Source organism: Triticum dicoccoides, chromosome 2A (assembly GCF_002162155.2).
Source record: "Triticum dicoccoides isolate Atlit2015 ecotype Zavitan chromosome 2A, WEW_v2.0, whole genome shotgun sequence".
In the NCBI taxonomy this organism is placed as follows: domain Eukaryota; kingdom Viridiplantae; phylum Streptophyta; class Magnoliopsida; order Poales; family Poaceae; genus Triticum; species Triticum dicoccoides.
This window is the reverse complement of record NC_041382.1, coordinates 439,380,611-439,406,895: the sequence shown is the minus strand read 5'-3', so window position 1 is coordinate 439,406,895 and position 26,285 is coordinate 439,380,611.

Below are 26,285 nucleotides of genomic sequence, written 5' to 3'. Positions count from 1 at the left end.
ATGGGAAACCAATTCACCATAACTTTTTCGTCACCGTTGGCCGCTTCGATGCTCAGCTCATAGAGCTGCAGGAACTTTGCGGGGTCTGCAGTGTCGTTGTATCGACGAGGCAGATCTGGCTTGAACTTGCCTACGCAGCTCGGGGGTGAAGGCACGGCAGCCCGCCGTGGTCATTGGGGCCCGCTTCAGAGGCGCAGCTTGGTCTTGGCGAGGTCCGCACTGCGCCACTGCAGGCGGCACGCGGTCTTGACGAGGTGGCGCGGGGAGCGCCGGTGTAGCTTCTCGTGGCCGCGGGATTTCTTGGCAGCTCCTTTCTTCACGCGCGGGCGCCGGGCGCGGTGGATCACGCCGCGGAGGCGCGTGCCTTGGTGCCAAGGCATCGTCTTGGGGGTGGAGGCGGTGGAGGCATGCCATGAGCCCCGTCGCCCGTGGCTGGTTGAGGGGGAGGTAGAGAGTGGGACGGCGCCGGAGAGCCCCCTGCGGCACGGACAAGCTCGGTGACACGGTCGAGCCACTCCTCATAGAGCTCGTCGACGGGGCGGTAACGCAGGAGCTCGTTCGCCGCGATGAGCGCAGCCCGGGCCTCCATTGGAGCGTGGTGCATGTGAGACGAAGAACCAGTAGGGGTGAGTGATGGAGTAGCGGTGCGGCCGTCCTGCAGCAGGGGAAGGAGAACGACAAGGTGGCCCGCCGACGGGAGCAGTCTGAGCGACGCGGGCGGTGAGGGAAGCCCGATGCTCAGCTCGAGCACGGCGACCGTCCGCCATGGAGACGACGGAGCGACAGAAAGGAAGCTACGGCGCACCCCTACCTGGCGCGCCAAATGTCGGGTGTGGGGCTCCGGCTAACCCTTAAGGTTCGAACACTAGGGTGCGCACGAAGTCTTTCCCTCCTACCGATCAATGCTCTAGCTCACTAGATCTCGCGGACGAACTTGACAAACTCACAACACAGAAAGACATGGGGTTTATACTGGTTTGGGCCACCACTGTGGTGTAATACCCTACTCCAGTGTGGTGGTGGTGGATTGCCTCTCGGGCTGATGATGAACAATACAAGGGAAGAACAGCCTCCTGAGGTTGAGGTGTTCTTGCGCGTGTGAGCTTGTGGAGTGTGGGGGTGGTCTGAATGATCCGTCCCCTCTAAGGTGGTGGCTAGTCCTATTTATAGAGTCCCTGGTCCTCTTCCAAAATATCGAGCGGGAAGGGAGCCAACAATGGCAGGCTAATTTGAAGGGGGACAACTAGTACAAGCTATCCTGACAAAAGCGGTCTTCGCCTGCACAATGCTCTGGTGGTGACGTCGTCTTGGGCTCCACGATGACCTCCATCTTGCAGTCCATGGTCTTGGTCTTGTTGCACCAGAATGGCAACCTTTGCATGATGCCTCGGTACTCCGCGGCCGCGCTTGCCCCTTTTGCACCAAAGGGGAAACAAGGACGCTGCGCGCGTTGGCGCCCACCTGGTGTCGATCGTCATCGCTCACGTCACGAGAGCCTCGTGAGCATGCCTAGCTAGGCCACTCCAGAGGAGGTCTTGCGTCATCCGCCTCGCGAGGCTTGTTCCCTCGTGATGGTCTTGGATGCTTTGTTGGTGAAGATGGGTCGTACGGCCCGCTAGCTCCGACACGCCGTGGGCCGCAGGCAGGCAAGTCTGGGGACCCCCGTTCCCAGAACACCAACGCTAGCTACATATGCATCAATAGCAACAAAGGTGTGGTGGAGTTTAACTGCAGCAAGCCAGCTTTGACTGGGTGGCTATCCTGAGCTACGACTGCTATAACTCTTTTGGGGTAGCGCACACGAGTCCACATATTCACCAATCAATACACCACTATGGATCCGCTCCAATCTCCCTACGAGAACGCCATCAATAGCACTCATGCTTATCTTGTGTATTTTAGAGTATCCACTTTCACTTTTCTATGAACTGTACAGGCAACCCAGATATCCTTTATCGCGGACGCGGCTATTCAAACAGATCATTTATAACCCTGTAGGGGTGTACTTCTTCACACATGTTTCCACGACATGTGCTCGGCAGACTTCAAGCAAAAGCTGACATGGGTGTAGACCATGACCTGACTAACCACACAAGTACCTAGTCCAGGTTTATCGCCTATTCAGGTTCCATCAGCAAGGTGTCCGGCCGAAGTTTCCACATATGACCCCGAACGTTTTGTGCAGGGTTCCCGAGGCACCAAATGGGCGGCCCGGTACACCGTGCCATGTGCCTACCACATCACAGCCCACCCCTCGGGTCAGTGTTGCACATGACCTCTAGCATACTACAAACACCAGAAACTACTTGCAACTCCTGGACAGAAGACATGGGCGATTAATAAGTCGAGAGAGTCAATTAAGGATCCCAATGTGTGGTAGTAGCTATTCAAGGATCACAAACACAGAAGTCAGTTCCTGAGGGCGGTTTCAATGAGACTGTCGGATCACGGGTTCCGGTAAAACCCTTGAGGTTCGACACTTGGGTGCGCGTGAAGGTTTTCTCTCTATCGATCCACGCCCTAGCTTGCTAAGATCTCATGGACAAACTCGACGAACTCACAACACAAAAAGACACAAGATTTATACTGGTTCAGGCCACTATTGTGGTGTAATACCCTACTCCAGTGTGGTGGTGGATTGCCTCTTGGGCTGATGATGAGCAGTACAAGGGGAAGAACAACCTCCTGAGGTTGAGGTGTTCTTGTGCTTGCTGAACTTGTGTGGGTGGGATGCCTTTCGATCTGATCTCGATCCGACCCACCTACCGTGGTGGCTAGTTCTACTTATATAGGCCCTAGTCCTCTCCCCAAATATTGAGCGGGAAGGGAGCCAACAACGGACAATTCGAAAGGGGACAACTAGTACAAGTTATCGTGACAAAAGGTGGTCTTCGCCTGCCAAAGGTTCTGGTGATGACACCGTCTTGGGCTCCATGGCGACCTCCGTCCTGCCGTCCTTCTGGTCTTGGTCTCGTTGCACCAATATGGAAACCTTTGCTTGATGCCTCGGTACTACGCGCATGCGCTTGCCCCCTTGGCACCAAAGAGGAAGCAAGGACACTGCATGCTAGCGCCCGCCTGGCGCCTGCCTGGTCTCGATCGTCATGGCTCATGTCACAAGGACCTCGTGAGGTTTGCCCTGCCTTGATCTCTCCGCCCCTCGTGAGCCTGCCTGGCGAGGCCGTTCCTAAGGAGGTCTTGCGTCGTCTGCCTCGCGAGGCTTAGCCCCTTGCGAGGGTCTTGAATGCCTTGCTGATGAAGATGGGCCATACAGACCTGCCAGCCCAGCCACGCCGCGAGCCGTAGGCAGGCAAGTCTGGGGACCCCCTTTCGCAGAACACCGATAGTAGTCCCCGGGCCCAAGGTGCGCTCGGGCTTGGCTTCGAGGCGAAGCCAAAAAGGTCAAGCGCGGAACACCGCGGGCCCCAAAAGACTGCGACCTCGGTTACCGCGTGGCTATTTGTTGGACATGGGCGTCTCCGCTTCCCCACACTGCCTCAGCAACTGCACGACTTGACAAGTCCCTGCGACATGCAAGGGAAAACCATCATTACCTGTGATCGTGGGGGGCGTTGGTTGGCCTTCTCCTGTTATAAATGAGGAAGGGGGCGGAGCCCCCGTCCCCCACTTCTTCCCATTCCGTCTGCTTCTTCTTCCTCTGCTCCACCACCGACTCCAATGGCGTCGTCGAAGAGGTTCTCCACCGCGGAGAAAGGAAAGGCCCCTCGTGAGGGGCCCGGCTCCCCGGCGCCCAAGCGCGGACGCGGCCATCCCCGCAAGCACACCACGACTCCCGCCGTGGCCCCCCGCTCCCGGGGTGGCGCCGCTCCACGTGGTGGAGGTCGCTCTGGCCGCGGCAGCCCCGTTGATGAGGTGAGACGCGTCGTGGTTGCGCGGCCTCCCCGGCCACGCTTCCACTCGGCGGAGGTGCTGCCGGAGTTTGTTGTATGGTCGGTGGATCCAGCCGGCAACTGGCTTCGGCTTCTGCACTTCTTCGTCGACGAGCTGTCGGCCTCTGGTCCTAGCGGGCTCTGGCTGCAGGCAGACGGCTGCTGCTGCCGGGCTTGCTGGGTCGCGGTTGAAGTCTCCGCCGTGGGCAACATAGCTCTGGCCTGGGCAGGCGGTCCACACTCCACTTCAAGTATGACGGTGATGCGACTCTCTATGTGAGGGTGTTTGGGGAAGATGGTCGTCGCGCCGGGTGTTGCCCCGAGACGAATGACGGCAAGGAGGTGCTCGGTCTTGGCGATGGCCGCGACGAGGGTGAGCCCACCGCCCGCGCCTCAACTAGCTACGGTGGCTCTTCTCTTTGCGAAAGTTCCAGCAGTGGCGGCTACGACCAGCCGCCCCGCCGCCGCGCCCGCTTCAAAGGTGGTAGCGGGTCATCTCGCTGCCGTGCCTTCTTGAAGCGCAAGGAGGGATCCGGCTAAGCTCGGGAGGTCGCTGGAGGCCTACCCCCGTGGTTCACTACAATGTTGGTTTTGTTTTGTTCCCCTTTTCTTTCCTGCATCAAAATGAAACTAGTATGGGCCCGGAGGGGCGCGTATCAAACTATGATTCCTCAATCATTACGCTATGCTTGTTATTTCGGTGTCGTGTCGTTATTTCGTGCGGAGATATCTTAGCCTGGCGCGTTCGGGGCAGCCTCTTCTTCATGACGCACTTGTCTCCTCGTGCCCGTCTTGGCTTAGTGGTTGCTCAGGAACTGCAAAAAAATTGTTAGGAAGCTCGCTAGGAGACTTATTGTTCACCCGAGCCTTGACCCAGCGCTTCATATCGTGGTACTCGAGGGGCACGGATTAGGAGAGATGTGCCGGTTGGGCTCGAACGGGGGTGCCTCGTGAAAAAGCTGACCGAAGGCAGAGAGAAGGACCAACGCAGGAGGAAGAAACCCTCACGAAGGCACCTGCCTAGCCCCCTCGCGAGGTATGCGAGAGAGAGAACACAAGCGAACTGGATTTGCAAAAGGCAGCAACAGGCGACGAAACCAAATCAGCAAGGAACACCAGAAGCAAACTTCGATTAAGAGAAGACGAGCCAACTACAGAAAGCAAATGAAAAGCCGCGTCCGGCACCTAGTCTAGTCTTCGACGTCTTCTCACCAGCGCGGAGCTAAGTGCTGCCACTAGGCATGGGAGGGAGCCCCCGAGGCCCGAGGGAGGCTCTCCGGAGACTCTGGGGCGTGTACAGACCCAATCATTATTACGTAGAGTGTCATAGGTGACGATTCTTCAGAGGCACCGGGCCTTCTTCACAAGCACTGGGCCTTTCTTCACAAGCACTGGGCTTTGTTTCACAGGCGCTCGGCCTTTCTTCACAGGCACCGGGCCTTGCTTCACAGGCAGTGGGCCTTGCTTCATGGGTAGAACTTCCAAAGGTGCTGGATGTTCCAGACCTTCTGGATGCGCACCCCGTCCGGTGTCTCCAGGCGCGCGGCGCCAGGCCTGGAGATATGGACAACCCTGAACGGACCCTCCCACATGGTGAGAGCTTGTGCAACCCTTCCCTGGAGAGGACCCGACTCAGGACGAGGTCGCCTGCCTCGAGCGTCCTGGAGAGGATGTTGCGGCAGTGGTATCGCCGCAGCACCTGCTGGTACCTTGCCGTCCTCAGTGCAGCTTCGCGGCGTCGTTCCTCCCCCAGTACGAGGTCCATCCCCCGCGTGGATGTCACACCCTGATTTTCATGCCACAACACTTAAGCTAATAAATCATGATAAAATGTGGTTTGACAAAAACTTTTGAGTGTTTTGGACCTTGCCTTGTTTGGATTTTGTCTGTTGTTTGCAAGTGCTCTAAAAATCAAATAAATCCCCCAACTCCTATACTTCATCTGCTTGCTCCAAACTCTTGAACCAATGATCATGCCATGTGTATAGAGCAATATAGTATTTTCTTACAAAAATAATTTGGCCAAAAAGTATTTTCAAAAATTAGTTTTCCAAAAACCCCTGAATTAAGATTTGTACTGCAAGTACTTAATTCAGGGCAGTAAAAATCTTTCCAAAAATATGTTTGACTCGTATTAGATATAGGATACCAAGAAACCACAAAGATATAATTTTCAAAGTTATTTTCCTATTTTATTTAAAAGCTTTTTCATAAGGCCAGAAATGGTCTTTAATAGGGAAAAATTATTTTATTGTTTCAAAGATATTTGAGAAAAAATAGGGAAACTCAGGGGGCATATATTTCCCATATATAAGAGTTTCAACACATGGTCATGTTCAAAATATTGTTGAAATCCCTCAAAAACCCTTTCTGGATATTGCAAGCTTTTGAAACATTTACAAAGGTAATATTCCCCAAAAATTCCAAGAAACTTCTAGCATGTCACATATGACATGTTTGATGATCTTGCCAAGTATCATGTCATGGAGAAGAGTATAACCCCATGAAATCTCCCCAAAACCATTTCTGTCCATTTTGAAGTTTGAGCAACTTTACATTGCCAAACATGTCCAAATGTTCTGAAACCTTGTGAACATGCTCAAATGGTCTAATTATTCATCTAGACCAAATGGCAGAAGTTGGAGAGAATGTTATCTTGCTCAAAGTTCCCCAAAACCCTTCCTATTCAGAACCAAATTTGAACAACTCTACATTGGCAATTTTCTCCTTTTGATCTCAAAATTTGTGGACATGTTCATAACCTCAAATGATGACACTACACCAAGTGGTGCATCAAGGAGAATAGATTTGCATGACTAAATCTTGGTAAAGCCATTTCTGTTGATTTCTAGGGTTTACCAAAGCTACATTGGCTACTTTGCCCAAATGAGCTCAAACATGGTGGAACATCCTACTTCTATGTGCCATTCCATCCTATTAATTCTCATGTCAAGTGGAATTAATTTTCTTGCCCAAACCAGCATCAAACACCTTCTGCCATTTTACTGAAACCCCTGTTTTGACCTATTCCACTCTTCTCCATGGCCTCCACTTTTTACCACAGCCCCTCCTAGACCTCTTCTACCGCCAGTAGCAATGGCTGCATCTCAGATCAATAATTGAGGGGTGAAACCACCTCTTTTACCCCTCTAGACAGCCCTTGCACCCCTCTTCCTCACCTCCCTCCTCACTCCGGTGGCCACCCAAGGCATCCAAGGCTTTCCCCATATTATTTACTCCTCCCTAGAGCTACCAGACATGCTTAGCCGTGCCCACTTCGCCAAAAAAATGGCATGCCGGCCATTTGCACGCTCTGGAGCGCACTACAGTGCGCTCCCGCACTGTAGCCGCCCCCTGCCAAGCACCTCTGGCCACCTCGGGCCTCCCTAGCGTGCCCGACGAGATGCCTCGGCGTCCGGGATATGGCAACTGGTCGGCTCCCTCCTCCCTCTCTCTCTCATGCCCCTTCTCGCACGGGCATCGGCCGCCCGAGAGCTCTAGTGAGCGAGCTCACACGCGTGGTGCCCCTGGCCCCCCCCTGCTCTCTCTCTCTCTTCTCTCCCCTAGCTCTGGACCGAATCCAGGAACGCCCCAGACACACCGCGACGAGCTCCTGTGACCCGTGGTGACGGCAAAGAGCTCGCCGGTGCACGAGTCCTCGGTGGACCATCGCCCGCCTATTTAAGGGTCTTCCCAAGCCCTCCTCTCCTCACCACTCGCCCTCTCTCCCTCCCAGAGACCCATAGGACGAAGCCAAACCTCTCCCCGAGCCCTCCATCCACCTCCAAGGCCGGAGCCGAGCCGCCGGCCTCCACCTAAATTCAGCCGAGCCCGAGCTCTTCTCCCTCTCCTCTCTCCACCAGCAGGCTCCCCTGAGCAAGGCGGAGCTCCCAAGCTCTTTCCCTCATCCGAGGACGCACCGTAGCGCCGTGCCCAATCTCGCCCGACGCCACCGTCCGCCGGCATCCAAGCCGCTGTCGCCTCGACCATCCCCGGCAGCCATGGCATACATGAATGGATGCGGCGCTCGACGCTGAGCTCATCCATAGCCAGGGCATTGCTGGAGGTGCTCCGTAGCGCCGGCAGTCGCCGTCGGGGCTCTCTGCTCCCTCGGCCAGGCAAGTGCGCGGGAGGAAGAGGAAGACGTAGGCCCTGCAGGCGGGCCCCGCTCGTCAGTGGCCCAGCCACCGGGCCACGCTGGCAAGTGGAGGCGGGTTCGCCCCCTCTCGCGTCCCCGCGGTGAAGGCGCACTTCACGTGGGCGCCTTCGACGTCGCCTCGGTCACCCCGTGCAGCCATTTGGTTGGGCCGGGCCACGGCCTATCTGCCGCCCCGTGCGCAGGATAAGGTTAAAACCTTATTTCCTTTTTCTGTTTCCCGTCAACTTCAAAAATCCATAAACAATTCAAATTAACTCCAAATTTGATGATTCAAATTTCTAGTAGTTTCTAAATTCATTTCCTACCACATGGTGCTACTTGCACATTTTTACAGAAATATTTCTTTGACAAATATTTAGCAAATCCTATTTTTCCATTTCTTTGATAAACTTTAGAAAATCATAGAGAGCCCATTTTTCATCCAAATTCCATGATTCAAAATCCTAGGTGTCTATAAGTTCAAAACTTAGTTTTTGAACATTTTTACTAATACTTTCTGTATCACCTCAAATAATGGTCTATTTCTTCATATTTGTCAACTTTGCAAATTCATAGGAAAATCATTTCAACTCCAAATCCAGTGAAACCAATTCCTAGATGCTTCTAAAATCATCCTTTGTTAAATGGGTGCCTTTGCTCATTTTTCAAAAATATGTTTCTGTACACTTCTTGCAATTCCATAAACCCCTTCATTCCATCATATCAAAATGTTTAGAAATACCCATTGATCCACTTCCAATAAAATCACTTTGGTCATTCCTCATATGACCAGAGGTATCCAATAAAAGTCAACTTCATCTTTTTAGAGCACATTTATTCTTGCCCTGTTGTGTTGCTTATTGTGATTGTTTCCGACGTTAGTTGCTGAAGTAGACGGAGTACTTGGAGAAGGACCAGAAGATCTCAAGACTCTGATGAACCAGGCAAGCAGCCCTTTGACCATGATGAACCATTTTACATCATGATGGCATTTTCGTTGTTTCACCGAGTGCATGATATACCTTGAATGGCAACCTTGCTAGGCTTGTCTCCGTTGCATACTCCATTGATACTTGCATTTTTCATGACTCTACCCTTGCTTAGAGTTGTGTTGGTGGGTTGTAGAAATATGCTATAGTTAATGGCTACGCAAAGTGGGTCAGGGTTATGCATGGAAAGAAACAAGGGTGGTTTGACATACTTGCAAATAGCCCAGTGGGTGCCACTAATGCCCCTGGGAGATGATGATGAACTAGGTCACTACTTGGTGGAGAAGTAGTGTACCGAGGCTCGATAAAAGTGTTGTTTACACAGACGGATTAGATTTAAGATTTGTCGACTGTCCCAACCTTACATGCGCAACCACTCTACCCTTATATGGGAAAGGGAATTATTGATTACCTAGGCCGATACTAGCTTAGAGCCCACATTACTAGTGACGGGAGAGTTGTTGGTGCGCTCTCTCGGGACGGGGTTGTGCCAGGTAGAGCGGCCATGACTATTTTCACAGGGCACCGGATACACCGTTGTGTCCCCTCTCAGATGTTACGATCTCGAGTGAGTCTCGTATGATGTATATCGAGAGGATATGGAACAACAAGTGGACTCCTTGTTAGTGTCGTCTAGGCAAAGATAGTGATCGGGTGCTTACCCCGGGTACTTGAGGTACCGCGGGTCGTGGATGACACGAAAGTTCCCCGGATCTTGTGGGTAAAGTGTGCAACCTCTGCAGAGTGTAAAACTATTCCAATAGCCATGTCCATGGTCAAGGACAGTTGGGTGGTGCTGCTTAGACTACGTCCATATGTTTCTGACAAACAACACGGTTTGGTAAATCTGTTGACGTGATTCGTGAGGAAGTCACGATGAGCTTGACTATGAGTTGTTCACAACTCTATCCCGATGTTGATGTCTGTAACCTCCTGATACTTGTTGCAGACGCATTCGTATCCTTGATAAATGTTGATCATACTTGCATGAGAAAAACTAGCTTTCCGCAAAAATGCCAAATTAGCAGTAGTGTCGTGCATAATTATTCTGTTATCACCCTTGGGTTGCTTGCGAGTACATTCAAAGTACTCATTGGCTTGCAACTGGTTATTTTATTGGCCAAGCATGAAAGAACATAATATGAAGAAGAGTACCTCGGTGACGAACATGCGAGCTAGGACGCTTCCCAGTCAGAATGCCTGTAGGGTTAAGGCAGATGGCATGGGCCCAAGTTATCGACGAAGATTTCCGCTGCGATGTTATACTCAAGACTTGACCATAATGGTCCTACTTGTGTAATACGGTATGTATGGATGTAAGACTCTTGTTATTCAGCTTCTGTGTGTTCAGTGAGCATTGATCTCTGGGATCACTATACACGTGCATTCGGTGATCACGACTTATGAGTCGGGGTCCCCACAGAGCTGGTATCAGAGCCATCCTGACTGTAGGAAGCCTTAGTTAGCATGGTCATTAGTTAGGGTAAAACTATTTCAAAAACTATTACTAGTTTTCAAAACTATCTATACTTCTCTTCCCTTCTCAGTTTTTTTAAAAGCTAAGGTATACTTTCCCTATCGATCTCTTCCCTTCAAAACTATTGCAAACGGTCGTTAGCACCCTCAAGCCCTTGACCACGGGATTCCTTGTAATCCTCGTAGGTAGCCTAGAAGGATTACATCTTGCCAAACACTCACCCACCTCTTCTGAACACAAGATTGGCAACACCACAGCAAGACGATGCCAACAGAAGATACGCCTTTGAAGAATCAGGACATAAAGACCCAGAGGACGGTGACACCTTTGAATTTACCCAGGATGATGCAATGTTTGCCTATAATGATCATGGCATAGGATATGCAAGATCATGATATACATCGCTAATAGAGTAACCCTGTCACTACCGTTGTTGTGTCGGCAACCACCGGTGGATGAGAACCTCGCCATTTGGTCCGCCTCACTATAGTGAGCAGGAAAACGGTTCTCTTCATCCCCCGCTCTTGGTGTCGATGTTGTCATCAACGTAACCGACATGTTGGATCTCTACTATGCCTTGTTAATGTCATTGCATAAAGGATTACCTACCTAGTACCATCGACGCCTTAGAAGACAAAATGGGATCATCATGAATAAGAAGACAACAGAAGACCGAGTCAATGCCTGCTATGAGGAGCCACCTTCACCCCATCACTTCAACAGGAAAGAAGTTGTTGAAGAATCTTCAGGCTCAACCTAGATCGTTTCATCGAACAACTACAAGAGACGTAGCAACACCTGAGGAAAACCCAGAATACTGCACGAGGCTCAAGGCACGATTACTGAGTCCGAGAACCCCTAGGGTAGGATGAGTCGTGTACCCCCTATGCGCAGTCGAGTCCGTATGATGGTTCGAATAGAACCATGGCTGTGTGTTGCTTGTTTTTATTTGATTGTGTTTTGATATAAGTCGCACTTTTGCCCTAGGCATCAAGTACGCGACTATATTACCTTCCTTGTTTTCCTTTGATTGGCCCTTTTTGGCACTTGTTTGTTTGCACCTGCACTATAGAACCCCCTTTAGGCATCCCCCTTTATGCTACTTATCCCTCTCATCTCTCTCCTCAACTGAAGACCAGCAAGACAAGATGCACCAAGGAGTCTACTTCGGCGACCAACTAGCACTGAAGAACTTTTCTACAGCCTCCTCGACCAAGTAAAACCCCGTAGAGTCATGTTTAAGCCCCCAGACTAGAAACCCATTCTTAGACCCTTCGAGACTTCATGAGATACCCCAGCTCGAGTCCTTAACCATGTGCTTAACCCATAGAATTGCAAGAGAACCAGTTAAGCCTCCGTAACCTTGCATATCACTGGGCTCATTATGGAACTAGTGGACATAGTGAACGAGCACATTATCATCCTAATATAGCACAAGAGTTGATGCTTTCGTTGGTATAAGGTTATTTGTTTAAAGGACTAGATAGAACAACCGGCATCTCAGGAACCGTGCTTAAGGATGAGGTGACAAATGTTCACTCACACACTAGAATCCTTGAAACCCTTAAGCCCTACTAAGCCACAACATGGTCGGGTCATTACCATAGGTCTTGACTCTAAATCGAGAACACCTCGGACCATACTCAACCGTGACCACCACCAATACCCCCAGCCTACTTTATGTACCCCGTGAACAAAGTTTTCATGGAGTACTTAGACAAGATAGTTGTCATCCTTATTTTGGTAACATACTTGTCTACCCGAAGACAGAAAAAGAATCACTGAGCTGGTGAAGAAACATTTGAAGACCGCCATGCCAAGGAGGAAGAACTATACCAACCACCATCGCCAAGAAATAAACGTCCGCGTTGAAGACCAGGTGTATCTGCAAGCCGCTTCTCTCAATGGGACCAAGCATTTCCATGACAAGGAAACCCACACCAAGATTCATCGGCCCTCTTCGAGATCACTACGAGACGAAAAGTAGACGGCTACCAGCTGGAGTTACCACTTGAGTTACCCACTGTGCATAATATTTCCACATGACACAACTCCGGAAACGTTTCCAACTTCCTAACTAGCCCGGTCTCTACAAGGACATTGACCTCCAGCCCAATATGACCTACGCGAGAGATCCCAATTGCAATCTGGATCAAGCAGGACGACAAACACGAAGCCATGCCATCGAGTACTTCAAGGCTTAATGGAGCACCAGACGGAAGCAGAAGCAGTATGAGGACGTGAAGACTACCCCAAACTCAAGTTTCCGTATTCCTTTCCGCGCCTAGTCTCGGAATCTCGGGGACGAGATTCTTGTAAGGGGGGTAGGTTTGTCACACCCTGATTTTCATGCCACAACACTTAAGCTAATAAATCATGATAAAATATGGTTTGACAAAAACTTTTGAGTGTTTTGGACCTTGCCTTGTTTGGATTTTGTCTGTTGTTTGCAAGTGCTCTAAAAATCAAATAAATCCTCCAACTCCTATACTTCATCTCCTTGCTCCAAACTCTTGAACCAATGATCATGCCATGTGTATAGAGCAATATAGTATTTTCTTACAAAAATAATTCGGCCAAAAAGTATTTTCAAAAATTAATTTTCCAAAAACCCCTGAATTAAGATTTGTACTGCAAGTACTTAATTTAGGGCAGTAAAAATCGTTCCAAAAATATGTTTGACTCCTATTAGATATAGGATACCCAGAAACCACAAAAATATAATTTTAAAAGTTATTTTTCTATTTTATTTAAAAGCTTTTTCTTAAGGCCAGAAATGGTCTTTAATAGGGAAAATTTATTTTATTATTTCAAAGATATTTGAGAAAACTTAGGGAAACTCAGGGGGCATATATTTCCCATATATAAGAGTTTCAACACATGGTCATGTTCAAAATATTGGTCAAATCCCTCAAAAACCCTTTCTGGATATTTCAAGCTTTTGAAATATTTACAAAGGAAATATTCCCCAAAAATTCCAAGAAAATTCTAGCATGTCACATATGACATGTTTGATGATCTTGCCAAGTATCATGTCATGGAGAATAGTATAACCCCATGAAATCTCCCCAAAACCATTTCTGTCCATTTTGAAGTTTGAGCAACTTTACATTGCCAAACATGTCCAAATGTTCTCAAACCTTGTGAACATGATCAAATGGTCTAATTATTAATCTATACCAAATGGCACAAGTTGGAGAGAATGTTACCTTGCTCAAAGTGCCCTAAAACCCTTCCTGTTCAGAACCAAATTTGAACAACTCTACATTGGCAACTTTCTCCTGTTGATCTCAACTTTTGTGGACATGTTCATAACCTCAAATGATGACACTACACCAAGTGGTGCATCAAGGAGAATAGATTTGCATGACTAAATCTTGGTAAAGCCATTTCTGTTGATTTCTAGGGTTTACCAAAGTTACATTGGCTACTCTGCCCAAATGAGCTCAAACTTGGTGGAACATCCTACTTCTATGTGCCATTCCATCCTGTTAATTCTCATGTCAAGTGGAATTAATTTTCTTGCCCAAACCAGCATCAAACACCTTCTGCCATTTTACTGAAACCCCTGTTTCGACCTCTTCCACTCTTCTCCATGGCCTCCACTTTTTACCACAGCCCCTCCTAGACCTCTTCTACCTCCAGTAGCAATGGATGCATCTTAGATCAATAATTGAGGGGTGCAACCACCTCTTTTACCCCTCTGGACAGCCCTTGCACCCCTCTTCCTCACCTCCCTCCTCACTCCAGTGGCCACCCAAGGCATCCAAGGCTTTCCCATATTATTTACTCCTCCCTAGAGCTACCAGACATGCTTAGCCGTGCCCACTTTGCCAAAAAATGGCATGCCGGCCATTTGCATGCTCTGGAGCGCACAACAGTGCGCTCCCGCACTGTAGCCGCCCCCTGCCAAGCACCTCCGCCACCTCGGGCCTCCCTAGCGCACCCGACGAGACGCCTCGACGTCCGGGACACGGCAACTGGTCGGCTCCCTCCTCCCTCTCTCTCTCCTGCCCCTGCTCGCACGCGCACCGGCCGCCCGAGAGCTCCAGTGAGCAAGCTCACACGCGCGGTGCCCCTGGCCCCCCTCCTCTCTCTCTTCTCTCCCCTAGCTCTGGACCGAATCCAGGAATGCCCCAGACACACCGCGACGAGCTCCTGTGACCCATGGTGACGGCAACGAGCTCGCCGGCGCACGAGTCCTCGGTGGACCGTCGCCCGCCTATTTAAGGGTCTCCCCGAGCCCTCCTCTCCTCACCACTCGCCCTCTCTCCCACCCAGAGACCCACGGGACGAAGCCAAACCTCTCCCCGAGCCCTCCATCCACCTCCAAGGCCGGAGCCAAGCCGCCGGCCTCCACCTAAATTCAGCCGAGCCCGAGCTCTTCTCCCTCTCCTCTCTCCACCCGCAGGCTCCCCTGAGCAAGGCGTAGCTCCCACGCTCTTTCCCTCGTCCGAGGACGCACCATAGCGCCGTGCCCAATCTCGCCCGACGCCACCGTCCGCCGGCATCCAAGCCGCCGTCGCCTCGACCATCCTCGACAGCCATGGCATACACGAATGGATGCGGCGCTCGACGCCGAGCTCATCCATAGCCAGGGCGTCGCCGGAGGTGCTCCGTAGCGCCGGCAGTCGCCGTCGGGGCTCTCTGCTCCCTTGGCCAGGCAAGTGCGCGGGAGGAAGAGGAAGACGAAGGCCCTGCAGGAGGGCCCCGCTCGTCAGTGGCCCAGCCACCGGGCCACGCTGGCAAGTGGAGGCGGGTTCGCCCCCTCTCGCGTCCCCGCGGTGAAGGCGCACTTCGCGTGGGTGCCTTCGGCGTCGCCTCGGTCACCCCATGCGGCCATTCGGCTGGGCCGGGCCACGGCCTATCTGCCGCCCCGTGCGCAGGATAAGGTTAAAACCTTATTTCCTTTTTCTTTTTCCAGTCAACTTAAAAAATCCATAAACAATTCAAATTAACTCCAAATTTGATGATTCAAATTTCTAGTAGTTTCTAAATTCATTCCCTACCACATGGTGCTACTTGCACATTTTTACAGAAATATTTCTTTCACAAATATTTAGCAAATCCTATTTTTCCATTTCTTTGATAAACTTTAGAAAATCACAAAGAGCCCATTTTTGATCCAAATTCCATGATTCGAAATCCTAGGTGTATATAAGTTCAAAACTTAGTTTTTGAACATTTTTACTAATACTTTCTGTATCACCTCAAATAATGGTCTATTTCTACATATTTGTCAACTTTGCAAATTCATAGGAAAATCATTTCAACTCCAAATCCAGTGAAACCAATTCCTAGATGCTTCTAAAATCATCCTTTGTTAAATGGGTGCCTTTGCTCATTTTTCAAAAATATGTTTTTGTACACTTCTTGCAATTCCATAAACCCCTTGATTCCATCATATCAAAATGTTTAGAAATACCCATTGATCCACTTCCAATGAAATCACTTTGGTCATTCCTCATATGACCAGAGGTATCCAATAAAAGTCAATTTCATCTTTTTAGAGCACATTTATTCTTGCCTTGTTGTGTTGCTTATTGTGATTGTTTCCGACGTTAGTTGCCGAAGTAGACGGAGTACTTGGAGAAGGACCAGAAGATCTCAAGACTCTGATGAACCAGGCAAGCAGGCCTTTGACCATGATGAACCATTTTACATCATGATGGCATTTTCATTGTTTCACTGAGTGCATGATATACCTTGAATGGCAACCTTGCTAGGCTTGTCTCCGTTGCATACTGCATTGATACTTGCATTTTTCATGACTCTACCCTTGCTTAGAGTTGTGTTGGTGGGTTGTAGAAATATGCTATAGTTAATGGCTACGCAAAGTGGGTCAGGGTTATGCATGGAAAGAAACAAGTGTGGTTTGACATACTTGTAAATAGCCCAGTGGGTGCCACTAATGCCCCTGGGAGATGATGATGAACTAGGTCACTACTTGGTGGAGAAGTAGTGTACCGAGGCTCGATAAAAGTGTTGTTTACAGAGACAGATTAGATTTAAGATTTGTCGACTGTCCCAACCTTACATGCGCAACCACTCTACCCTTATATGGGAAAGGGCATTATTGATTACCTAGGCCGATACTAGCTTGGAGCCCACATTACTAGTGACGGGAGAGTTGTTGGTGCGCTCTCTCGGGACGGGGTCGTGCCAGGTAGGGCGGCCATGACTGTTTTCACAGGGCACCGGATACACCGTTGTGTCCCCTCTCGGATGTTATGATCTCAAGTGAGTCTCGTATGATGTATATCGAGAGGATATGGAACAACGAGTGGACTCCTTGTTAGTGTCGTCTAGGGAAAGATAGTGATCGGGTGCTTACCCCGGGTACTTGAGGTACCGCGGGTCGTGGATGACACGGAAGTTCCCCGGATCTTGTGGGTAAAGTGTGCAACCTCTGCAGAGTGTAAAACTATTCGAATAGTCGTGTCCACGGTCAAGGACAGTTGGGTGGTGCTGCTTAGACTACGTCCATATGTTTCTGACAAACAACACGGTTTGGTAAATCTGTTGACGTGATTCGTGAGGAAGTCACGATGAGCTTGAGTATGAGTTGTTCACAACTCTATCCCGATGTTGATGTCTGTAACCTCCTGATACTTGTTGCAGACGCATTCATATCCTTCATAAATGTTGAGCATACTTGCATGAGAAAAACTAGCTTTCCGCAAAAATGCCAAATTAGCAGTAGTGCCTTGCATAATTATTCTGTTCTCACCCTTGGGTTGCTTGCGAGTACATTCAAAGTACTCATTTGCTTGCCACTGGTTATTTTATTGGCCAGGCATGAAAGAACATAATATGAAGAAGAGTACCTCGGTGACGAACATGCGAGCTAGGATGCTTCCTAGTTAGAATGCCTGTAGGGTTAAGGCAGATGGCATGGGCCCAAGTTATCGACGAAGATTTCCGCTGCGATGTTATACTCAAGACTTGACCATAATGGTCCTACTTGTGTAATACGGTATGTATGGTTGTAAGACTCTTGTTATTCAGCTTCTGTGTGTTCAGTGAGCATTGATCTCTGGGATCACTGTACACGTGCATTTTGTGATCACGACTTATGAGTCGGGGTCCCCACAGTGGCGTCCTGCTGCGTTTTATCAAATGCCAGGACCCGTGCGGAGCGATGCTTGACCTCGTGTGGGAGGACCGCTTCGGCTCCGTAGACAAGGAAGAATGGGGTCTCACCCGTTGGCTTAGTGGCGGTGGTGCGGATGGACCACAACATGGACTGGAGCTCATCGTGCCAGCCCCAGCCGTAGGCCTCGAGCTTATTCTTGAAGGTCCTGGTCCTGAGGCCTCTCAGGACCTCTGCGTTGGCGCGTTCAGCCTGGCCATTGCTCCTGGGGTGCATCACTGAAGCGTAGCAGATCTGCGTTCCAAGGTTAGCACAGTATGTTTTGGAGAGGTTGCTGGTGAACCGCGAGCCGTTGTCGGTGATGATGCGGTTGGGAACCCCGAAACGGCTCACGAGGCCCTTGATGAACTTGACCGTGGAACCAGACCGCGAACGACCATGTGAGCGGTATTGTCTGGAGGCCCTGGGCTGGCTGATGGATCTGCTTGGCCTGGAACTGGCAAGCTTCGCAGGACTTCACCAGCTCAGCTGCGTCGTTGAGCGCCATGGGCCAGTAGAATCCACTGCGGAACACCTTGCCGACGAGAGTCCGGGATGACGAGTGGTGTCCGTAGTCCCTGCCGTGTATGTCAATTAGCAACTCCTTCCCCTGATCCCTGGGAATGCAACGCAACGAAACATCATTTGGTCGCTTCCTGTACAACTCACAGTCCTGGATGCAGTATGTCGTGGCTTGCCGGGCCACGCACTCTGCGTCCTCTTCCTTCTCCAGTAGTGCCCCTTGCATCAGATATTCCTTGAATTCCTTGGTCCAACATCCCTCTTGAGGCTCGAGTTCCTAGATCAAGCGAGCCCCTGAGGTTGGGCCACAAGCTGGGGCTCCCGTCGCAGGCGGTTGTGGGAGCTCCTCGTGAGGCCGTGCCGTGCTTGAAAGTGGTGGCATCGCTGACAGCTTGAAGAGCCGCTCCTTGAAGACGCCAGGCTCTTGGGGCTGCCGCTTGGATGCCCTCCTAGCAATGTCGTCGGCTTCCTTGTTGGTGCCACGGGGCACATGCTACACCTCCATGCCTAGGAACTAGTTTTCCATCTTACGTACTTCTGCGAGGTACTCCTCCATATGCTCGTCCTTTGGCTCGTACACTTTGTTGGAGAAGTTGACGAGGAGCTGTGAGTCGCCCCTAATGGTGAGGTGCTTCACCCCTAGAGCTGCCGCGGCCTTCAGGCCAGCTACGAGGCCTTCGTATTCTGCGATGTTGTTGGAGACCTTCTCGCCCTGCTGAAAGCAGAGCTGCACAATGTAGTAGAGCTTGTCCTGCGTGGGTGACATGAGTACCGCTCCAGCCCCCGCACCCTGGTGCACGAAGGCACCATCGAAATACATGACCCATCCGTCTGGCGCCTCACTTCCTGGCGAGGTGGACCGGTCCTCGCCTGCTTCCAGCGCCGGGGCATCTGTCCATTCCGCCATGAAGTCAGCGAGTGCGGCTCCCTTGATGACCCTGGTGGTGCTGAACTCCAACTGGAATGCCTGCAGATTGATGTTCCACTCGGCGACCCTTGCAGCAGAGTTGGGGCTCCTAAGCACCCTCTCCAATGGGTAGGACGAGACGACTTTGATGGGGTGGCCCTGGAAGTAGTGTTGCAACTTGCGCAAGGCCACCAGGAGCGCAAGCAGGAGCTTCTAAGGCATGGGATAGCATGCCCTCACGTCCCGCAGCAGCATGCTAATGAAGTACACCGGGTGCTCGACGAGGACCAGCATGTTGGTGAGGCTCGCGTCTTGTGCAAGCTAGGGTGCCTCCTGAGGTGGCGGGACCCTTGGCGCATGGTCGCTTGCAGGAATCTCTATGGTGTCATCCTGCCGAGCTTGGTCTTCTGTTGCTGCCGCTATGGCTTTTGTTACGCCTTCCTGGTCTTGCGTCACCTTGGCTGGCGACGTAGCTTGGTGCATGCACTCTTGGCCTGGTGCTCCTCTCGAACCACCACTAGCGCAGCGCTGGCAGAGTATGGGATGGCGGCAAGGTAAAGTACCAGAGGCTCGAGAGGCCGTGGCGCCACCAACACCGGTGGGCTGGTCAGGTATCTCTTGAAGTCTTGGAAGGCTCGGTCGGCCTCCATAGTCCACTCGAACGGGCCCTTCTACTTCATCAGCTTGAAAAAGGGTAAGGCGCGCTCTCCCAGCTTGGAGATGAAGTGCCCCAATGCAGTCACCCGACCAGCCACCTTCTGCATTTCCTTGAGGGTCTGCGGCGGGCTCATGCCCTCAATGGCCTTGATCTTCTCCGGGCTCGCCTCGATCCCTCTGTGTGACATGAGGAATCCCGGCACCTTGCTGGAAGGGACACCGAAAACACACTTTTCCGGGTTAAGCCGCAAGTTCACCTGGTGCAGGCTTTCGAAGGTCTCCTCCAGGTCTTGGATCAAAGTTCTCGCCTCCCGAGACTTCACCACAATGTCGTTGATGTAGGCCTCCGTGTTCCTCCGGAGCTGTTGGCCTAAAGGGATGTGCATCAGCCAATGAAAGGTCGCACCCGCGTTGCGCAGTTCGAAGGGCATACAGGTGTAGTAGTACACCCCACATGGGGTCAGGAAGGCTGTCTTCTCTACATCTTCCACCGCCATCTTGATTTGGTGATATCCTGAGAACGCATCCAGGAAGCATAGTAGGTCGCACTCAGGGGTGGAGTCGACGATCTGGTTGATGCGCGGGAGAGGGAACGGATCTTGAGGGCACGCCTTCTTGAGGTTGGTGAAGTTGGCACACATTCGCTCGTTCCCAACTTTCTTCGGCACCATGCCTGGGTTCGCTAGCCATTCAGGGTACCTAACCTCACGAACGGCACCCGCCGCCTCCAACTTGCGGGTCTGTTGGACGATGAAGGCCTGCTTCTCTGTGGACTGCCACCTTGCTCGCTGCTTCACAGGGCGCACAGTGGGGCACACCCTTAAGTGGTGCTAAATCACCTCTCTCAGGACCCCCACCAGCTGATTTGGCTCCCATGCGAATATGTCCTTGTTCATGCGCAAGAACTTTACCAATGCTTCCTCTTGGCTGGGGTTGAGGCGGACACCTATGGTGAAGGTGGCTCCTGAGGAGCGGTCCCCGTCGACTGGCACCTACTTTGTCTCTACCTTGTCTTGGGTGAACAACTTCTTCTTCTTGGTTGGTGCGGCCTCCTTGGCCTCGGGAGCACCGGCGCCAATGGGCTGCGCCGCCACAGCGGTCCTGAAGGCAAGTTTGAGCACCGTCACGGCCTCCTTGGTGTCCCCCTTGATGGTGAGGACACCTTTGCTTCCTGGCGTTTTCATGAGGTTGTAGACTGGATGAGTCGCCGCCATGAACTGGGCCAGAGTTGGGTACCCGAGGATGGCGTTGTACGGAAGGCCGATGCGGGCGATGTCGAAGTCGACCAGCTCGGTGCGGTAGTTGTCGCGCGTGCCAAAGGTGACCGGAAGGCGGATCTGCCCAGGGAGCGAGCAGCGCCACCACCAACTCCTGAGAAAGGCTTGCTGAGGCTGAGTCGCTCGAGCGGCACGTGAAGAAGGCTGAAGGCCTCCATGGAGAGCAAGTTGTGGCCAGCGCCGCCGTCGATGAGGGTCTTGGTGACGGCCACATTGCAGATGGTGGGCGTGCAGAGCATCGGAAGCATGCCCGAGCCGGTGGTGGTGACAGGGTGGTCTTCTAAGCTGAAGGTGAGGTCGGCCTCAAGCACGGCCCAGCCCAGCGGAGCCCCCGAGCGCGTGGAAGCGGCGCCGATCTGGCGGAGGAACGACTTGATGTGGCACTCATAAGGCGGCGCCTGCGAGCCGCCTAGTAGGGCCGCGACCGTGTGGTGCGCCTTTGTTGCGTAGCACGCAGTGAAGAGGTCACGGAGCTGCTCCCAAGATGCCACCATGGATCCGAGAAGGTTGAGAAGCCAGGCGCGGGGCTCACCGGCGAGGGCCAACGGGAGCTAGTTGGCCATGACCTTGTCATCACCCCCGGCTTCGAGGACGGCCTCCTCGTACGCCAGAAGGAAAGCTGATGGGTCTGCCCCGCTGTCGTAGCACGGCAGCATCTCCGGCTTGAACTTGGGGGGCCACTGCACCTGCCGCATGGCGGGGGCCAGGGCTCGGGGCCCCTGGCCCCGTCGTCAATGCTGGCCGTCGGAGTCGGCCGCAGGGCGCCTGCCATGTGGGCAAAGCACGGTGTCGACGGAGTGCAGATCGACGGAAGAGAAGCTACGGTGCACCCCTACCTGGCGCGCCAAATGTTGGATCACGGGTTCCGGCAAAACCCTTGAGGTTCGAACACTGGGGTGCGCACGAAGGTGTTCTCCCTATCGATCCACACCCTAGCTCGCTAAGATCTCACAGACAAACTCGACGAACTCACAGCACAGAAAGACACAAGATTTATACTGGTTCATGCCACCGTTGTGGTGTAATACCCTACTCTAGTGTGGTGGTGGTGGATTGCCTCTTGGGCTGATGATGAACAGTACAAGGGGAAAAACAGCCTCCTGAGGTTGAGGTGTTCTTGTGCTTGGTGAACTTGTGTGGGTGCGATGCCTTTCGATCTGATCTCGATCCGATCCCCCTACTGTGGTGGCTAGTTCTACTTATATAGGCCCTGGTACTCTCCCCAAATATTGAGCGGGAAGCGAACCAACAATGGCCAATTCGAAAGGGGACAACTAGTACAAGTTATCCTGACAAAAGGTGGTCTTCGCCCGCCAAAGGTTCTGGTGATGACGCTGTCTTCGGCTCCATGGTGACCTCTGTCTTTCCGTCCTTCTGGTCTTGGTCTGGTTGCACCAATATGGAAACCTTTGCTTGATGCCTCGGTACTCCGCGTGTGCACTTGCCCCCTTGGCACCAAAGAGTAAGCAAGGACATTGCGCGTGGTGGCGCCCGCCTGGCACCCGCCTGGTCTCGATTGTCATGGCTTACATCACGAGGACCTCGCGAGGTTTGCCCTGCCTTGATCTCTCCACCCCTAGCGAGCCTGCTTGGCGAGGCCACTCCTGAGGAGGTCTTGCGTCGTCCGCCTTGCTAGGCTTGGCCCCTCGCGAGGGTCTTGAATGCCTTGTCAATGAAGATGGGCCATACAGACCTGCCAGCCCAGCCACGCCACGGGCCAGGCAGGCAAGTTTGGGGACCCCCATTCCGAGAACGCCGACAGAGACAACCCACCATGTACTCCTACATGGCCTCTCACCGCTACCTTTACCAAATCGTGTTCACACACTCAGCTCTCAACAGTAGGACATGTTCACACCTTTCCAATTCATCCTCGATGAATCAGACCTGACACAACTTTAAGCAATAGCAGGCATGACAAACAAGCATGAATGAGTAGGCACATCAGGGCTCAAACAAATCCTACTCATGCTAGTGGGTTTCATCTATTTACTATGGCAATGACATGTCATGCAGAGGAAGGGGTTCAACTACGGCAACCTGTAACAGTTGAATCATTTTTGTCCTAATGCAGTAAAAGAGAGCAGAAGTGAGAGAGTTGGATTGTATCAGAATGAACAAGGGGGATTTGCTTGCCTGGCACTTCTGAAAATAGTATAGCACTTCATCGGTGTCATCGAACTCATCGTCGGAACCACGTCTACTGAGAGGGGACAAATACCGGCAAACAAGGAAGAACACAATCAATGCAATGCAACAATTATGATGCACGATAATGACATGGCAATATGCTGTGATTGAGCTATTGCAACTAAAATCATAAGGGTTTGAGCTATATTGAACCCAAGGTTTCAGTTTAAAGTCAAACTATGAACTTATAAAGTGCATTATCATGTTTTGATCCAAACAGCAAAGTTAAGTTGTTTAAACATGCATGAAACTAGTACAGATGGATATATTAGATTTTTCTGATCATTTTTCATATATAAATCTTTCCATCTAGAGTTACATATTAATTTCTATGATTTTTTTGAAGTTTACACTATTTTCTGGAAATTCCTGAATAAGATTAAATCTAGAAAAGTCCATTACTGTGTCAGCACTTCATCAGCAGGTCAACAGGCGGCCATGTCAAACCTGACCAGTGGGACCCATTGGTCAGTGACACAGTTGGTTAATTAGCTAATTATGGTTAGTTTAGTGCTGATCTAGGTTTGACCAGGGGCATGGCCCACATGTCAGTGACCCAAGGGGGTCAAATCCCTGGTCAAACCGGGTCAAATCGCCGGCGTTTAGCTGCCGATAATGACCGAACACGGCGGAGGATGCGGGTTTTGCACTCCGGCGACCAAATGTGTGGCGAAGGGCATCTACGCATAGCTCGGAGTGAGCCGCGTCGAGTGGTGGTTGGACTCGGGGTGGCCAGAGATGACGATGGCGACCTTGGCGGCTGCCGGAGCTGGGGCGAGCTCGAAGCCATCGCTACGGTGAACGGGCATGCGTGAGGTTAGCTCCTACAAGCCCTACGCGGTGCGGTGAGCAAGGTGGAGAAGGTGGCTGAGCCATTGCATGGCTGGGACCACGTCAGTGGCGAGTTCAGGCGGCGACGCGTGCGGTTGAGCTCCATGCAGTCGCTATGGTGAACAGTAGTGAGAACGGAGAGGCTGAGGAGAGGCAGAAGTTCACAACAGTCACGGCGAGCTAGTCAGCGGGGTCAGGGATGAGCTGGAGTAGTCGGGCAGTGAAAGGGATCTCCGGCGACCGAATAAGGAAGTCAACAGCGGGGGCGTCGTTGCAGCACGTCCAGCGTCGTGTAAGTCATCGAGGAGGCGTAGACGATGGGGGCGGAGCCCATGGTCATGTTAGAGGGGCACGGGGGTGGCTGTTGCTATGGCAACAATGAGTGCCAGCGACGTGCATGCTAGGTGGTCACGTGGAAGAGAGGCTGAGGAGGGGAGAGCGCTCGAGGGAGAGAGAGGAGAGGTGCAGGGGTCGAGGGGGAGGGCATGGCGTCACGGGAGGCGTCCAGCGCAAGCAGGCGAGCTGGAGGTGGCCTCGCACGTGCGTGCGCACGTTGGGCACACGCCCGCTTTCCTACTGGCAGGAGGTTGAAGACGGTGCGGTGACTGGCTGGGCCTAGCACAGTAGTGGAACACCAGGTAGGCTGTCAGGTAAGTGGCCAAGTGGCCTTCTCTCTCTCTCTCTCTTTTATTAGTTGTTTATGTTTTCTAATTTTGCAGTTTGTTTCTGATTTAGTTTAGACACCAAATCACTTTATAAAATTCTGAAAACTTTTGTGGCCACTATCTGATTTAAACCAGAAGCCCTCACCAAGTTTCAGAATATTTGGAGCTTCCAAATATTTTATAGGAATTAATAGCTCCAATTCAAATACAATATGAGTTAATTCAAAAATCCAAAAATGACCTAGAAAATGTTCACCATTTTTGGCAGAGGTACTCAACCATTTCAAAAATGATGAACTTTTCTGAATGCATTTTGGGTTCATTGAACATATTTTTAAATTGAACCTAGTTGAATTCCATTTGGTGCTAGGGTTTGGTCAATCCCCATTTCAACTTACAAATAAATTTAGACATGATTCATGGATGCTTATGCAACTATCTGCAAACAAATTCTATGGTTGTGACAACTCAGCCCCACTAAACAAGAATCTCGTCCCGAGATTCAAGATGTGAGGTAAGAAGACAGAGGGGACACAAAGCCACCACAACCTTCACGTTCCATATTGCACTCCGTAAGAACGTTGATTGCTTGCATCATGTTGATCTTGACATCCTTGCTTTCAAGATCTTTCTCCAACACAGGACGACAGAAAAAAAAACTCTACAGGAATCGATCTTCACAAAGATCGAGCAACTTTGGATCAACTCATGGGTTGAGACATAAAACACCTCTTGAGTTGAGACTCAAAACACACATCAGAGGGATGGAAAAATATCCGATGACAAAGGTTCTAGTTGGTAGGCAACAATTCCATGCTTGAGTAGGATGGTGCATGGTTTCAAAGTAGCGAGGAGATAATTTCCATGATTCCATAATGGGACACCTTGAGGGAGGTGACTCGTAGAAATATTCCCTTGAGTGGCAAAAAGAATTACTTTTGACATAGAAATCGTTGAAACTCTCTCTAAACCAGCCTAAGGAAAATCACAAACGATTGTTTGAAGGAGTTCGAAGAAATGACATACTCGGTTTGGAAAGAAAACTAGAGTTATAAGACAACTTAGCAAGCGGAGAACACATTCCAGATGATGCCGAGGATATAACCAAGTGACTGAGCGTGCTCTCAAGAACTTGAGCATTTCCTTACTCATCAGGGTTTTATCAACATGTGTGCTAAAGAAGCTGGTAACACTTCATACTACCATGATGAACGGTGATGGATGACGCAGATGCAAGGAAGACAAACACTTTCTCAGATTTTACCTTAGCAACGCCAAGGAAACAAAATACGGATGACCGACCGAGAGACATTTAGAACTGCGCTTCTAATGTTCTCCTTGATGTTCTAGCTACCATGGTCATGCCTAAAAAGCATCAACATGGCCATCAAGTAAAGGTCGGACTTCAGGAACACAAAATCCATAAGGAACAACTTCTAGAATAAGTCATGCGAAATCCTCATGGGAAGTGACCAAATGGCTTAATTAAGATACTACGATAATAGTGCTTCCAGCTAGGTGCGTCCATTCACTGGAACCTATATCATAGTTCTTGGAAGAAGTTCCAACGATCATATCTTCCTGAGATTCAAATCTGGTTGGTAACAGGA